This window comes from Pseudorca crassidens, chromosome 7 (genome assembly GCF_039906515.1).
Source record: "Pseudorca crassidens isolate mPseCra1 chromosome 7, mPseCra1.hap1, whole genome shotgun sequence".
Taxonomy (NCBI): Eukaryota; Metazoa; Chordata; class Mammalia; order Artiodactyla; family Delphinidae; genus Pseudorca; species Pseudorca crassidens.
Window position 1 is genome coordinate 14,061,426 of NC_090302.1, and position 18,131 is coordinate 14,079,556.

The following is an 18,131-nucleotide window of genomic DNA, read 5'->3' on the forward strand; positions in this document are numbered from 1 at the left end:
TTTGAACCTCTTCAGCCTCCATACCTTGCCCAGAAGCATGTGGAAAGTACATGTGTGTGCTTCTGTTGTCCATCCTATTGAAACTTGGACTCTTAAGTACACACACATATAGTCCTTCCTCTCCCCGCCACAACCGCCATGTTTTGCTTCCTTGTATTGCTTTCCCTCATTACTATTTAACTCTTCTGACATACTAGATATTTAACCTGTTTAAGTTACTTATTGTATGTCTCCCCCTGCTTTGAGGTGACGGCCATGAGGGCATGAATTTTGGTTTGTTTTATTTACTGCTGCATCCACAAGACCTAATACAATGTTTGGCACATGGTGAACCAATATATATATATTTGCTGAATGAATGAATACATTCATACCCTTAAATGTGCGTCTCTTTCTTCTTTGCTCTTTCGGTGCCCCTGATTCAGTCCTGCTTCCAGTACTGTGCTGTTTATTTTTTCTGTCTTTCATTTTTTGGACTTTTACATTTAGTCCTATTTTGAGGCCATAATCTTGGCTACCCCAGGCAAATCCTGTTTATCCATTTTATAGCCTCAGGTGACCATTACTCAACTTAAATCTGACTTCTGCATCTCCTAACCTGGTATCTGAAGCCCAAAGAGCCATGTATGTGTGTATTGGGGAGGGGTGAGTATACATTCAGAGATAGATCAGATGTGAAACCTGTTCTTCTAGAACCTAAATATGACAAGTAGATAAATAACTATAGTACAAGATTGAGTAGGATAATATTAATAATGAGGAATTGGGGAGAAATGTATGTCTTATATATCATATTATATATAATATATCATATTATAGTCAATACAATATTTCATATTGTATTGTGAAATATATCAAGCTTCCAGAAAAGCATAGAAAGTAATGTGGTAAGCATCCCCTGTATACCTACCTCTCAGCTTTGTAATATCTGAATTGTCTCCCACATTTGCGTCGGGTTTTTTTGTTTTGTTTTGAATGAAAATACTAGATATGACTAAAGCCTCCAGTGTTCCTCTTTTATCCAATTTTCTTCTTTCCCTACTTAGATGTAACTGCTATTCTGAATTTGGTTCTGTGTGTGTTCGTGCGTGTGTGCACACATGCACACACACACATGCACAATATAGGGTTGTTTTAATGTTTTAGACTTTGCATAATGGCATCTTCCCGTGCTTGTTTTCACTCAACATTTTTTTTTTGAGATTTATCTTTGCTGGTTCATGTAACTCTAGATTGTCTAAGTTGCTGTGTAGTTTACCACTATATGAATATACCACAGTGTATCCATTTTATTATTGATAGCTATTTCAAATAATGCTTTTCTTTACTATTTTAAATAAAGCTGCAATGAACTTGCCCATGTCTCTTTCTTCACAAATAGGAGGCTTTCTCTGGGGCAGTGCATCGCAATTAATGTGCATAGGAATCACCTGGGTATCTTGTTAAAATGTAGATTCTGTCTCAGTTGGTCTGAGGTGGATCTGAGAATCTGCATTTCTTACAAGTTCCCAGGTAATGCAGATCCATGGACCACACTTTGAATTGCAAGGCAGTAGTAGGTTGTGGCACATCATTATCTTTCTAGATACTGCCACGCTGTTCTTTGACGATGTCGTACAGGTTTATATTTCCAACAGGAGTGTATGAGGGATTTGGTTGTCCCAGGAGTAGCCTCTTCTAGATAACTATTTAAATGTAATCTGCAGCCATTCTCTTCTTAAAATTGGAAAGATTTTTGGGTGGGAAGGCATGAAATAATAAAATTATTTCAGAGGATAGCTTAACTACAATATTTCTTAGGAATTGATCTAAATTATATAGATATATGGATTTTAATTAAATAATTTTCTAAAACTTCACTTGTTTCTTTCCAAATACTCCATTTTCCATTGTCAACCCAGACAGGGCTCAGGCTATAAGATGAACTATCCCAGATGCTGAAAGGGAAGGAGAACTGTGCGTCAGGCACTGTGCTACCTTGTTACATTTAATCCCCACATTTGTACAAGCTCACAGCTAAGTATTACAGACCGTGTTTGTAGTCTAACCTGTCTGGCTTCAAGGTTTACATGGGAAATTAGTTTATTGCTCTTAGTTTCAGTTACCTGTAAAAAGGGAGTAGATCAGATAATTAGATCCTTAACTCCCAGCACTGAAGATTTCGTAGCTTCTTTGATAAATTAAGAAATGCATACACACATATTGTATGATGATAGCTTCTACCCACCTGTTTTTTCTGTTATAATTAAAAAGCACACATAAAATGTACCACTGTAACCATCTTTAAGTGTACAGTTTCAGGAGTGTTAATTTACATTGTTGTGAAACAGATCTTCAGAACTTTTTCATTTTGCAAATTTGAAACTCTATACTCATTAAACAGAACTCTCCCTTTTCTCCTCATCCCTGGTAACTGCCATTCTACTCTGTTTCTCTGAATTTGACTCCTTTAGATACCTCTTATAAATGGAATCTTGTAGTATTTGTCTATTTATGACTGATTTCATTTAACATAATGACTTTGTTTCATCCATGTTGTAGTATGTGACACGATTTCCCTGCTTTTTAAGGCTGCATTATATATATATATATATATATATATATATATATATATATATATATATATATATATATATATATATATATTTTGTGGTACGCGGGCCTCTCACTGTTGTGGCCTCTCCCGTTGCGGAGCACAGGCTCCGGACGCGCAGGCTCAGCGGCCATGGCTCACGGGGCCAACCGTTCCGCGGCATGTGGGATCTTCCCGGACTGGGGCACGAACCCGTGTCCCCTGCATCGGCAGGTGGACTCTCAACCACTGCGCCACCAGGGAAGCCCCCTAGGCTGCATAATATTTTATGGTATATATATCCCACATTTTGTTTATTCATTCACCTGTTGATGGACATTTGGGTTGCTTCCACATCTTGGCTATTATGAATAATGCTGATATGAACAGGGGTGTGCAGATATCTCTTCAAGACCCTTCTTTCACTGCTTTTGGATATATACCCAGAAGTGGAATTGCTGGATCATATGGTAATTCTATTTTAAAATTTTGGGGGAGCCTCTATACTGTTTTCCATAGTGGTTGCACCATTTTACAATTCTACCAACAGTGTGGTGACATCTTTCAATGGCACAGAAAGTAGTGAAAGGGATATGAAATCAGAAGTGAAGTAGGAAGAATAGGTAAATTCTACTGGTGTGAAGGTAAATTTCACTTTGCCAGCATCTGTTTCCCTTAGATATTTTAGCTAACATTGCTTGCTTCTCCAAGACTATTATTAATACTTTCGGAGTGGAGGAGGAAGCCAAATTATTTCTTTTTTTTTTTTGACTTTTTATTGACCACTGGTCCCTGAAAATTTCTGAGATTGTTAACTTCCAGTAGTGCTTTAGCAATGATTAAGGAAAGTTTGAAAGTTGTGTTTTGTATTGTTTGCAAACTTGAACAAGATCTTTGACATCTTGGTGCTCCCAAATTCTTGTTAAAAAAAAAAAGAAGAAGAAGCCTCCCAATCCATGTTTTAGAACTGTGACTTCTGACCATTTCAGTTTTCTTTTGAGGATCCTGTGAGTGTATGCGTGTGTTTTCGGAAGGAGGGACAATTGGATTCCACTAATGGTATGTACAGGAAGAGCAGGAGTGAGCAGTGGAGTTGGAAGAGGAGTTTCCTCTCTCTTGTGCCCTTATTTTTGAATCTGAAGTGTTACGCAAATGCTTAGTCATGATGATAAGGCAAAGAACTTCACAACTTGCGGTGTAGAACAATGCTGATACTGTATAAGTGTTTGATAATAGTGAAGTGTGGCAGGAGAGTGGGAAGAATTTGTCAACATGTTTTGAGGAGTAAGAGGATTAGATAGGGAACACAAAGTAAGATAGCCCACATCCAGTTCCAAAAGAAAAAAGTACTTCTTTCAAGGGTCCTTTGGAATAACTCAAGGCTCAGCTATTTCACTTGGCTCTTAACTTCAAATCTTTTAAACTTTTAGCACTGCAGACAGCTGCAGACAGGTATATTTTCCACCTTGCAGTATTTATTTATTCTGAAAGCAAGCAGACTTAATTTCACTTTATGACATACAGACAGGTATCTGTATGTTTGCAGAAGCAATTTTTACTAGTGAGACTGCCTCAATTCAGATTTTCATGTTAGGCTGCTACAATATTTATCAGTAAATCTATCACCTCCAGTCTCTCCTCTCTAATCCTTCCTTCACACTGCTGCTAAGGATAATCTAATTCCAGCTGGGCTCTTTATGGCCATCTGACCTTGAGGAAATTATTTTTCTGTGCCTTCATTTCCTTATCTTATCCCCTGTATCACCTTATACCTACCTACCTTACTGATTCCTTGAAAGTTTTAAATGTCAGTGTATGTAGAGTACATGAAACAGTGCCTGGTATGTAAAAAGTAAATAAGTAACAAATAATGAATAGTAGTAGAGAGTGTTACTATTGTCTTTATTATTGTTGCTATTTTGTCTTTGTTGTTGTTTTTACTTCTGAAGCCCAACGCTGGCCACATCATTGCTCTGCTCAAGAATTTTTCATATTCCCTTTTGCTTATAGCAAACTTTTTGGGTACATCAGAATCACTTTGAAACTTGTAAAAAATGCATATTCCTGAGTCCCCTCTCCCCCAAATAGAAATAGAGGTTTCTATTCAGTAGGTCTAGGATGGGACCCAGGAGTCAGAATTTCAATGTGCTCCCCAGGGGATTTTGAAGCAGATGGTACTGTGACCTTATTTGGAGAATCATTCCATGTAGGATGAAGTGCAAACTCCTTAGTCTGGAGTTCAGGGCCCCAGTAAACCCTTTAGATATGTATTTTCTCCTATGTTCCTTCCTATTAGTCTGTTGAAACCATAGTAAGATTTTCTCTCTACTCATGCTTCCCTGTATACACCAGGTATTTTCCCAGGATGGTATGGCGTAATTTTGTGATCAAATATATATTTCTAGTAATCCATAAACCGTCTATTTAATAATATGTTTAAAGATTGGCTGGGGATGAATGTTAAACTATAATATGGGACCAACCTTCCCTTTTTTGAAAATTAGGAAACAGTTCCTAGGTTACATCACTGGGTGCCTTAAGATAGTATTTTTAAATTGACCTTTCCTCTTGCTCTGTTTGCACTCCTTTTCTCTGAACTCATTTTTCGGGTATTATCATGAGCAAATAGTTCTAGCCTTTAAGTTGCTCAGCTTTGCTCTGTAAATAGAGAGCAAATCTAAGTCCCAACCTCAGAAGCAATCAGCAGTACTTGAAGTTCTTTTATTTTTCTTACCTTTTCTGTTCTGTTGCTAAAAATTAAGGTATTAATGAAATTATTTAGGGTAATTTGAGTGCATTCTGAGATTGCTGATCCCTTTTAGTTCTCAATTCTTGCAATTTTTAGTAACATCTAAGAATGCTGCTTTGTTAAAAAGATTACTTATAGTAAAATTGTAGGATGGGGAGGAGAAGGCCCTGTCATAGGTGTTTTCTTTGCCTTGTCTCTAATTTTTAAAACATTCTTATAAGTTAGGTATCATTATCCCAATTTTATGAAAAGAGGTCATGAAATTTAAGATCATAGAGCTTATAAACAGTGGTTTCTGTATTTGAACCCAGGTCCCTTCACCTCATAGACTGATCTTTTTCTACTATGGCCTGGAACCAGATTTCACATGTTAATTCACATTCTGTATTTGCTCCCCTCCCCGCTCCTTACCTCCCCTTAAGCTCAAGGATACTGTAAAAATGCTGTAAATAAAAAAGCTCACAGAAATTCAAAGTTTGATAGAATAGTTATTCTTCCAAGCCGTATGGGCAGTATTTGGTTAATTCTGTCAGTGCATTCTGAATTTGATGGTGGCCTGAAAGAATAAAATGCACTTTCAAAAAGTAAGCAATTGACTCTTATTAAATAGCAAAATTAGGTTTTTTTTTTTTTTAAAGGCTTGAAAAATGCAAAGAAATGGGAAAATGTTGGCACATAAAGAAAAAATTTTTGTTTAGGTTCAGGTAGCAATTTGGCAGTTTAGCATAGTCCATATCCGTAACCCTTGACTGCTAAATCACTACACTTCTTTTAGAGAGATACTGGAAATATTAATTAGCAGTATTCTTTTAGCTATGAGAATGCATTTAAATAAACAGATCCCAAATACTAAATCATGAGCATGCATGTTTAACCTTGAGCAATATATTAAGACTCTCCAGCCCAAAGCATATACAAGGTGTTGTGAGTCGCCAGTTGAGAGTTATTTTTGTAGCTGGAGCAACTGTTTCCCCCTACCATACTGTTTGGCAGTCATTTGACTTGATGTTACTTTCTCACAAGGAAAACAGATTGAAAAAAAAAATTTGCTTTTAACAATACTAGGTGGAATTTCTTTCTTCTACTACTACTACTACTACTATTATTACTGCTACTACTCCTTCTCCTTCCTCTTCTTTTTCTTCTTCTTTCTTTCTACCCTTCCTCCTTTTTTCCTTTCCCTCCTTCCCTTCTTTCTTCTCTTTATTTCCCTTCTTTCTTATTTCCTTCCTTCCTTCCTCCCCCTTCCCTCCTTCCTTCCTTCCTTCCTTCCTTCCTTCCTTCCTTCCTTCCTTCCTTCCTTCCTTCCTTCCCCCCTTCCCCCCTTCCCCCCTTCTCTTCTCCCCTTCTTTACCAAGGAAGAAAGCTCTGTGGTGAAGTGGAATGAGGAAGGGCATTGGAGTAAGATGAACCTGGGTTTGAATGCTGTCTCAACCACTTACTGTAACTCTGTGGCCTTGGGCAAGTACTTACCTTCTTTAAGTTCTAGTTTTCCTATTTATAAACAACCTCTGCAAGGTTGTTGTGAAGGTAAATGTTCATACAAGTAAAATGTGTGACAAAGGCTGAGACATTGTAGGTAATAGTAAGTGGTAACTACTTTTATTATAATTAATAATAAAGCTAACCTAGGGATTAAGTAAGAAGTTATATGAAATGGCCTGCTCTATTTTACCAACAAACTATTGTGGTTGAGGAAACTCAGAATTGTATCTGTTTTTAGCCAAGCAAAATATAACTTTCAATGGAAGACCTCATTCCACGTAGCTTAAAAATAGAGGCCTTACTCAAAAGAATCAAGGGGAAAACCATTAGAAATAATAAGAGACTTCATCAAAATAACTATGTATTTTCCCCAAGAAATCCAAGTTAATAAGTTTTACTAACTAAAACTAATTAGAAGAGATAATGGAAAAAAAGATCACAGTTCTAACCACTACTGCTACCACTACCACTAATGATAAAAAGTTTAGGAATAATCTCACCAAGATATGTGTGAAACTCATATAGATATATTTTTAATTATGAAATTTCACTGAGAGATTTAAAAGAAGACTGAATAACTGGAGAGCCATGCCAGTGCTCATAGATGGGAAAACTGAATATCATAAAGCTATCAGTTCTTAACACATTAACTTTTAGAATAAGTAGAATTACTGGAAAAATTACAGTAAGATCTTTTTTGGAGGAAATGTGGCAAACAGAGTTCAGATGAAAACATAAGTACTATGAACCACTGAAAGAAAATGTAAAGAAGAATAGCAGTGAAACATATTATAAAGCTGTAGTTATTAAAACCTTTTTTTTTTTTTTTACTGTACTGGCACAAGAATAGATCAATTTCAAAATCAGAAACAGATTCTGATGTGAAAAATATATTAATATATGTTATAAAAAGGACCATAGTTTATTTAACAATTCACTGGTTGAAGGACATTTAGGTTGCTTCCAACTTTTAGTGATGATGAAGCAAACTGCCATAAACATTCACTTACACTGATGTGTGAACATAGGTTTCATTTCTCTTGGGTAGATCCCTATGAGTGGAATTGCTGGGTCATATAGGAGGTGTAAATTTAACCTTATAAGAAACTTGTTTTCCAAGTATTCCTCTCAGCAACGTATAAGAGTTCTAGTTACTCAGCATCTTTGTCAGCTCTTGGTATTGCCAGTTTTTTGAAATTTAGCCTATCTATTAGGTATTTAGTAGTATGTCATTATGGTTTTAATTTGCATTTTCTTAATGAAAGATGTTGAACATCTTTTCAAGTGCTTATTTGCCATACACACATCTTCGGTGAAGGGTCTATTCCGACCTTTTCCCCATTTTTAAATTACATTGTTTCCTTATTGAGTTTTGAGAGTTCTTTGTATATTCTTGATACAAGTCCTTTGACAGAAATGTGATTTGCAAATATTCTTCCAGTCAGTGGCTGTGTTTTCATTCTCTCAGTAGTATTCCAAAGAACAAAAGTTTTAAATTTATTTTAATAAAGTCCAATTTATAAATTTTTCTCTTACGGGTTTTGCTTTTGGTGTGTATCTAAAAGTTCTTTGCCTGACCCAAGGTCAATCAGATTTTCTCTTATGTTTTCTTCTTGAGGTATTATAGTTTTACATTTTACTTTTAGGGCTATGATCTATTTTGACTTAATTTTTTACAGGGTGTGAGGTTAACTCAAGGTTCAGTTTCCTGCATATGGATGTCCAGCTGTTCCAACCCCATTTATTGAAAAAAGCTATTTTTTAAAAAAAATTTATTTTATTTTTATTTTTGGATGCGTTGGGTCTTTGTTGCTGTGTGTGGGCTTTCTCTGGTTGTGGTGAGTGGGGGCTACTCTTCGTTGTGGTGTGCGGGCTTCTTATTGCGGTGGCTTCTCTTGTTGTGGAGCACGGGCACTAGGTGCGTGGGCTTCAGTAGTTGTGACACGTGAGCTCAGTAGTTGTGGCTTGTGGGCTCTAGAGCACAGGCTCAGTAGTTGTGGCGCACAGGCTTAGTTGCTCCACGGCATGTGGGATCTTCCCGGAACAGGGCTCGAACCCTTGTCCCCTGCATTGGCAGGCAGATTCTTAACCACTGCGCCACCAGGGAAGCCCGAAAAAAGCTATTTTTCTCCATTGAATTGCCTCTGTGCTTTGTCAAAAATTAGTTGATGATATTTGTGAAAGTCTATTCTTGGGCTCTCTATTCTATTCCGTTGATCTTTGTGTTTATTCTTTCACCGATAACACGTTGTCTTGATTACTGCAGCTTTAGATTGTCTTGAAATCAGTTACTGAGACTCCTTCAACTTTATTTCTCTTCGGCTATTCAAGTTTCAACCAAAAAATCCTGCTGATATTTTGATCAGGGTTCATCAGCTCTGTAGATCTAATTGTTATGGTATGTCTCTCCATTTATGTAGGTCTTTCTGGTTTCTTTCATCAGTGTTTTGCAGTTTTTAGCATAAAAACCATACACATACTATTTTACTTTATATCTAAGTATTTCATATAGAGAGATGGCAAGAATTATCCATATTTTATAGACTGAGACACTGAAACGCGGAACAGTTAGACTTACTGAAGGTCACGGAGATAGTTAATTAGCAGCATATTTTGGTTTTCAGGTGTCCTGGGTCTCTCTAGTGTTTTGTTTTTTTAATTTAATTTTATTTACTTTTTTATACAGTAGGTTCTTATTAGTCATCCATTTTATACACATCATTGTATACATGTCAATCCCAATCGCCCAGTTCATCACCCACCACCACCCCCGCCGCTTTCCCCCCTTGGTGTCCATACGCTTGTTCTCTACATCTGTGTCTCAATTTCTGCCCTGCAAACCGATTCATCTGTACCATTTTTCTAGGTTCCACATATATGCGTTAATATACGATATTTGTTTTTCTCTTTCTGACTTACTTCACTCTGTATGACAGTCTCTAAATCCATCCACGTCTCTACAAATGACCCAATTTCGTTCCTTTTTATGGCTGAGTAATATTCCATTGTGTATATGTACCACATCTTCTTTATCCATTCGTCTGTCGTTGGGCATTTAGGTTGCTTCCATGACCTTGCTATTGTAAATAGTGCTGCATTGAACATTGGGGTGCATGTGTCTTTTTGAATTAAGGTTTTCTCTGGTTATATACCCAGTAGTGGGATTGCTGGGTCTGTCTAGTGTTTTTACTACTCGTTTTCATAGGCAGAAGCTTCTTTTTTTTTTTAAAACATCTTTATTAGAGTATAATTGCTTTACAATGGTGTGTCAGTTTCTGCTTTATAACAAAGTGAAAGCAGAAGCTTCTTATAGTGAAAAACGTGTACTTTGGTGTTATTTAGTTTGAGTTCCAGTTTGTTCTCCTGTGCTGGTTAGTTGTATGATTTGTTTCATCTCTCTAAGACTCAATTTCCTCCTTCAAAGAACCTTCCTCACAGGATTGTGGTGAAGACTAAAGGAGGCCATATGTGTAAAGTTTCTAATGTGAAGTTTGATATACATACAGCACATGCTCAATAACTGGTAATATCATCTCTGTTACTATTTGTAGTAAAAGGTAGTTGTTACAGCCTTTCCCAGAACTTGCTGTCTTGTCTCATTAATTAGATGAATTGTCTTTGAATTGTGGAAAACTGGCAGTGAGCCAGGGACAAGCACTAACAACATGGTCCTTAAAGCATGAGACAAATTGTTCAACAAAACCTATGTCATGCTACACTTTTTTTTCTCATATGTCTACCATAAAGTAGAAGAAATGTTTTGCAATACTGAATTGTGATTGGGAATTTTAATGGATATATTTTTATTTTAAAAGGTAAAACTTTCTTTAAAAGTGGTGGCTTTAAAACTTTCCATATTTCTACAAAGCCTGGTTTAACTCAAAAACTCATCAACTTTAGTATTGTTTCCCAGCTTTGCAAAGATTTGTGACCTTACACTGGCATAACATAAATGTGAAATATAATTTGAGTATCAGTGTTATGCTAGAGTAGGACCTTTTATAAAAATAAGAACTCTATGTTGATAATTCCTTTTCCCTAGAATGAGGCCTTTCTGAGACTCCTGTACTCTAAACCTACAAAGATGAAATATGGGCCTAATAAAAACTACATTTTGAAATAAATACCCCATACACTTAGGAAATCAGGTCTATAGTCAAGACAGTATAATTTGTTGTTGTTGTAATTTTCTGTTCTTTTGATGTTCAGGCAGAGGTTTGAATTAAGTATTCCTATTTCCAACAATTATTTTTCCTTTTCTTTTCAACTTGAAAATCAGGAGAGATGTTATTTTTGTAGATGCTATCCTAGGTTTGTGAAAAAGGATGAAGTTTTATGTTGGATAGATTCAAAGTTGTTTTCCTGGTCTTTGTTTAAATAGAGTAGGATTTTTAATGATCAATCTCAAAGGGAAATAAGCAATTGTATATGAAAAGGGGTTGGAAATCCTATACATCTTTATCTTTCATTTTTTCCCTCTTCTCCCTCATTCTACATAGGAGCAATTACAATCCAAGACTTTAGTTGAAGCCAAAGGAAAAAGGAAAATTCTACTTCTTTTAGTTAAATAGCATTTTAAATCCTAAAATGTTCCACAACTCCTTATGCAGTAATCAGCCGAAGCATTAATCAGTTCTCGCTGTCTTAATTGTAAGATTAGCTTTGAAAAAGACTGAGTTATTAGTTGGGTCCCATATTGACTTTAGTGCCACAGTCCAGCTAAAATCGTTGCTTGTGGTACACCATGGCTTCCCTCTAGCAAAATTTAAGAATCTAGTCTAGTAAAACCTCATTGCTTTTTTTAAACTTTTTTTAATTTTAAAATTTATATCCAATAAAATTTACTCATTTGGTTCTCAGTTTTGACAAATGCACAGTCAAGATACAAAACAATTTCATTACTCCCTCAAAATTCCCTTGAGCTTGTAGTTAGCCCTTCCCCCTACCTGCCCCCCCACCCCAATTCCTGGAAAACCCCTGATCTTTTCTCTGCTCTTATAGTTTTGCCTTTTCCAGAATATCATGTAAATGGAATCATATAATATGTACCTTTTTGAGCCTGGCTTTCTTCATTTAGCATAACACATTTGAGGTCCATCACATCCTTGTCAAAGCATCCATGTCAATGCTTCCTTCCTTTTCATTGCTGAGTAGCATTCCATTGTAAGAAGGTACCACAGCCTATCCAGTTCACTAGTTGAAGGACATTTGGGTTGTTTCCAGATTTGGGTGATTATGAATATAGCTCTATAAACATTTTAATACAAGTTTTTGTGTGAACATAGGTTTTCATTTTCCTTGATAAATACCTAGGAGTGGAATTGCTGAGTCATATGATGAAGGTATATTTAATTTATAAGAAACTATCAAACTATTTTCCAAAGTGTCTGTACTATTTTGCATTCACAGCAATAGTTTTTGAAAGTTTCAGTTCCTCTGCATCCTTCCCAGCAATCGATATTGTCATTTTTTTGTTTTGTTTATTTAACTTGAGCCATTCTAATAGGTGGGTATTCATTGCCTCTTACTGTGCAATTTGCTCTTTGACTTCCATTCAGTAGATGCTGTTATAATGGTTGCATTGTGTGTGTAGAGAATACTTTTAAACATTAGAATACAGTTAATAGAGAGAGAGAAAAGAAGGAAAAGGAGAAAGTAGAGGAATAAGAGGTTATTCTTTGGGAAGTTGGGAAGATGTGTTTTTTTCTTTGGCTTTAGGGTACAAAGCAGGAAGTCGTGACAATTGTACCAGTATGATGAGTGCCGCCATAACTCTTGTCATATGACCTCTGTTCATAAAGCTCCCCAAATATTTTATATCCTGGAATCAGCTTATTCCCATCTAATGATAAGCCTGAGAAACTCAATTTCTCCATAATTATAAATGACCTCTAGATAGTGCCTTACAAAATAATTATGTTTTCCTGAAGGAGATACTAAAGTGTATTTATTTTTTACTTAAGTGTATATTTTCAGATAATTTTAAACTTACTAAACTTGAATTTTTAATGTTTTAAATTTTCATTATAAGATTAAATACTGAGTCTTAATATATTTTAAATACTTCTAGTTTTTGCTGCTTTGAGATTGAACAGAAGATGCCATATTATAGTACATTTACTATGTCTTCTGAATATGGGGAAAAATGAAAAGTTTTAGAATAGCCAAAAGCAGTTTTTCTTTCCTTCTTTTTTTTTGGTATTAATAGATATATTTTTTGTATTCTTTCAATATCTGAAGATATTGAAAAGCAAGAGTGAAATGATTGTTGAAGGAATGGAGTCAGAGATTGAGTTTTGCAAAGGTATTTCCACAATTTTGCAAGAAGCTGTAGATAGAATTTCAGGCTATATTCCTGAATCAGATTCCTGTGAGTGCTCTGTGTTAGTTGTATTTACAAGTATTTTTTTCAGTATCTATGCTTAAGTGCAATACTTGTTTCATAATCATTTTAGTTCAGCAACAGTGCTGATACCAATGAACATTTCTTTATGAGATTTGCATCATGAATTGACTGAGGACACAATTTTTTTCACTTTCTTATTCAGTCTTTTTCAAATCTTTCACTTCTTTTATAGTTCTTTTTTATCTGCAAAAGGCTAACACACTATTATATCAAACTGCCTTAGTCTTCAGACATCATAGTTAATTACAGCACTCAGAAAGGACTTCAGAAACAGGCACAGAGAAACAAAGGACACATTAATTAGGCCATATTACTACAATTAATATTTTTCTAAAAACTCCCATCGAAGTAGCTGCAGTTACCAAAACATAATTAAAATTCTGTAGATGATATAATGGACTTTTTACTGAGCTAAGGACACGAGTTGGTTAAAAGTTGAATGCAGGGAGAAGCCTACCAGGTGTATGAAAAGCCCGGAAAAGATCTTTAATATGTTCAAGGAGATAATCTCTTACCAGGACAGGTGTTTTTGCATAAAGAGGGGACTTACGGGACTTCTTAACAAAATTACTTTTTTTTTTCTTTAGGGCTAAAATTTTCATCTTTTGGCTTTGGTAAGGGATGTTTGAAAAGTGCAGTGTTTAATTAATTAATTAATTTTTAATAAATTTATTTATTTATTTATTTATTTTTGGCGGCGTTGGGTCTTTGTTGCTGCGCGCGGGCTTTCTCTAGTTGCAGCGAGCAGGGGCTACTCTGTTGCATTGCGTGGGCTTCTCACTGCGGTGGCTTCTCTTATTGCGGAGCACAGGCTCTAGGCGCACAGGCTCCAGTAGTTGTGGCTCACGGGCTCTAGAGCATGGGCTCCGTAGTTGTGGTGCACGGTCTTAGTTGCTCCATGGCATGTGGGATCTTCCCAGACCAGGGCTCGAACCCATGTCCCCTGCATTGAGGTGGATTCTTAACCACTGCACCACCAGGGAAGCCCTATATTTCTGTGTTTTTGTTTTTTGCGGTACGCAGGGCTCTCACTGCTGTGGCCTCTCCCATCGCAGAGCACAGGCTCTGGATGCGCAGGCTCAGCGGCCATGGCTCATGGGCCCAGCCGCTGCACGGCATGTGGGAACTTCCCGGACCGGGGCACGAACCCGTGTCCCCTGCGTCGGCAGGTGGACTCTCAACCACTGCGCCACCAGGGAAGCCCCCTATATTTCTATTTTTAAACAGTTTGGCTCCAGATTTTAGTTTCTTATTCTTCTTCGGGGTTCAAGTCACTGTATTTCATTGTTCTTCAGAAGCCAAACAAAAAGAAATGTCTCCCTGCTAATATATATGTTACTCTTCTCTATTTTTCTATAGAGTTTTCCTAAGAATTATAGGGCACTGAAAGGAAACACGCTACTCAAATGATGGCGAGTTTATTCCATATTTACTCATAGGCAACCAAATGAGCCTTTTGGCATTTCATTCAGACTTGTCTGTGATTAGCGTTTTGTGTCCTCTTCATCTTGTTTCACTCCCATTAACATACACACTAGTGCCTTACCATCAGTCATGTCACAGACTCCTTTGTGCCGCTCTGGTGTCTAAGATTCTACCTCATTAAAAAGTCAGCACTTCATCTCTTGTCTTTGGCTATAGGTCCTTCCCACTGCTTTTATCGATTGACATGTCTTTTCTTCTTTTTTCATATTGCCAGTCTCCTAGAAAATTGCATTGTTTCTGCATTAACTCCTATCTGGTTCCGTATGAATGTCAAGAACTGTGAAGGCTCTGAGAGTTTACTTACAAGCTAATGAGTTATCCTGACACAATTTAATGCATGTTCATAGTCCTTTATATTTATTACTGTTGCTCATACTATTCATTTAATTTGGATCATTTCATTTGAGGTTAAACACTGGGATAGGGCCTCAGATTCTGAGCTCCAAACCGAAAAGATGCATATGTTCCCTGGCACTTGACTTGGTATGCTTTACTTCAGCTTCCTTCCCTTTGGTTAATCTGGGGAGGAATGTTAATGTGATAGTGTATTTTTGTCTTGCTATTTCAGGTGACAGCACTTCATCCTGGCCCTAGGGTGATCGTCTCTTCTCTTGCTGAAATATTTGCAATTCACCCCACTACCGTTAGGATGATTAGTACCAAGGGCATATAATCAATAAATGCTCTTTTTTTCCTCTCTGAAACCATGTCCTACACCCTTTTGTTTTCATCGTTGTATTTGTAGGCACCCATGTTGGTAATGTATGGAGCCCAGCATATGAAGGATACGCTGTTCTTCTCTACCTGACCCACAGCTTAAATTCCTGAATGTCAGGACGCTAATTCTATTTCACGGACATTGTCCAAAACTGACATGGTAATAAACCTAATCCCAGGCTTTCAGATCTCATCACAAAGCTGTGGCCTGTGAATCTGGCCATCTAAATTGTGTTTCTATTATTTTATTTGGAATCCCTTTCTTCCAGCTATTGTAGTAATTATTTCGGCACGCCAAACGGCTTCCAGTTTATGTGTTGGGCCTGAGTGTTATAGGTACTGTATTATGCCTGTTTACAGATGAGAGAAGGAAGGGACAAGGAGGTTAACTAACTTGCCTAAGGTCATAAAGTTAGTAAGTGATGGAGCTGGATTTAAACCTGTAGCTGTCTGCTTCTATAGTCTGTGCTCATATCTGCTTCACTTTACTGCCTTAATCTTTAAATTACTGTTGTATGAGGGTCATGGGTGGTAGTTGTTGTTATGGGTTCAAACAAGGGGCAATAGAATTAGAGTTTATGGAGGAGTAAATTTCAGCTGATTCTTGAAATAAGGGACAGATTTAAATATGTGGAGAGGAGAGAACATTACAAGGAGCACAGAATGGGACTGAAAAGAGTATGTTCAGGGGATAATGAAAAGGCTGAATGAGTTCTATAGAAATAATAAATAAGCAACAAACTTGGTTACTACTGAAGTTTTATCCGTAAGACTTGATTGAAAAAAATACTTAGTCTTTTGGGCTTCCCTGGTGGTGCAGTGGTTGAGAGTCCACCTGCTGATGCAGGGGACAGGGGTTCGTGCCCTGGTCCGGGAAGATCCCACATGCCGCGGAGCGGCTGGGCCCGTGAGCCATGGCCGCTGAGCCTGCGCGTCCGGAGCCTGTGCTCCGCAACGGGAGAGGCCACAACGGTGGGAGGTCCGCGTATTGCAAAAAAAAAAAAAAAACACAAAAAAACCCTTAGTTTTTATCTCAGAGTTCTTAACAGTTTTACTAAAAATGTTATTCATTGGGAACACTGATTCACATTTTAGATGGAAGCACATTAGTAAAGAAATAATAGAATAAAATTCTCAGTCTTTATTATAGAGTTTTTTAGTCCATTCATTTTTCTTGAGCTAATTCTGCCCACACCGGCAAAATTTGCTTGGTTTAACTTGTGATGAAATTGGTCCAGCAGGAGGAATTGAATGTATGTTGGAATTCTGCCAGATTTTGGAAGAAAACGTTATTTTTAGCATTCTGGTCATTTTTGGTAGAGTGAAGGCCTTGCCATGAAGCTGTTATTGGCAGGTTTACAGACCACTAAACACAGCTTCCTTATTTACAAAAACCACACACACACACACACACAAACCAAGAAACTAGAAATAATGTGAAAACATGTAACTCTGTCACAGAAATGTCATGCTTATGTAGCTTAGTAAAACTAAGAATCCTGATTGAGACGGGAAGCTTATTCCTTTCCTAAGTTTGGGGCTGAAGAAATCTGAACTCTCCTCTGGGTTTTGTAACTAATTCACCACTCAAGCTTAAAATATACATAAAATAAACAAATCACTTACATATTCATTCATTTGGTATATTTACAAATTAGAAGAGGTGTGAAGAGCAGAGAGATAAGCTGACACCAAAGGTTAGGAACTGAAGAAGTGTGGGCCAAGAGTTGGTCAAGTGAGAACATCTTTGTGGAATCCTTTGTTTGGACTTGTGTGCATAAGCTATTTGTGATGACATAAAGAATTTTGAAGGTTAATTTCGTTGTCTAGAATAGAGAAGCAAACTTCTTTATAGCTTTCTTTTTAAGACTCTGGATTTGCAGTTTATCCAGTATCTTTTTAAAAATCATCAAAAGTTATGTTAAAGATTTTTTTCAAGCTAAACTTTTATCTATATGTATAATGTCATTTTATATATTGAGAGTTCCTTACTTATTCAGAAGTATACTTTGTCATAGATTTCTCTGAGCTTTTTTTTTTTTTTTTGTGGTACCCGGGCCTCTCACTGTTGTGGCCTCTCGCGTTGTGGAGCACAGGCTCCGGACGCGCAGGCTCAGCGGCCATGGCTCACGGGCCCAGCCGCTCCGCGGCATGTGGGATCTTCCCGGACCAGGGCATGAACCCGTGTTCCCTGCATTGGCAGGCGCACTCTCAACCACTGCGCCACCAGGGAAACCCTCTCTGAGCTTTTTAAACCGAGGTCCATAGCTACTTTGGAATGGGGGCTATTCCTAAAATATGTACAAGGTTTTATCTGCAATTGACTTTAACTACATGTTTCTGTATATGGTTAGAAAGTCGTATGTTGATACTTTGTCAAACTATGTGGAAAATACTTTCTTCTTAATAGAATGAGTATAAATAATAGCAAAAAACAAATCCTAACTGACCTTTAAATGTATCTGCATTAAAAAGCTAAAGCCGCTAACACATATATATGGAATCTAAATTTAAAAAAAAATGGTTCTGATGAACCTAGGGGCAGGACAGGAATAAAGACGCAGATGTAGAGAATGGCCTTGAGGACACGGGGGTGGGGGGGCGGGAAGCTGGGACGAAGTGAGAGAGTGGCGTGGACGTATATATACTACCAAGTGTAAGATAGCTAGTGGGAAGCAGCTGCATAGTACAGGGAGATCAGCTCGGTGCTTTGTGAC

The 18,131-nt window shown here is 37.2% G+C and overlaps 1 protein-coding gene across 1 annotated transcript in view; it reads left to right on the top strand.

Annotated features, from left to right (window-relative positions):
- The window catches only part of MEGF9 (multiple EGF like domains 9), an 84,438-nt gene that overhangs the window by 22,798 nt on the left and 43,509 nt on the right, over positions 1-18,131 (top strand). The gene's annotated exons all lie outside the window — the stretch shown is intronic.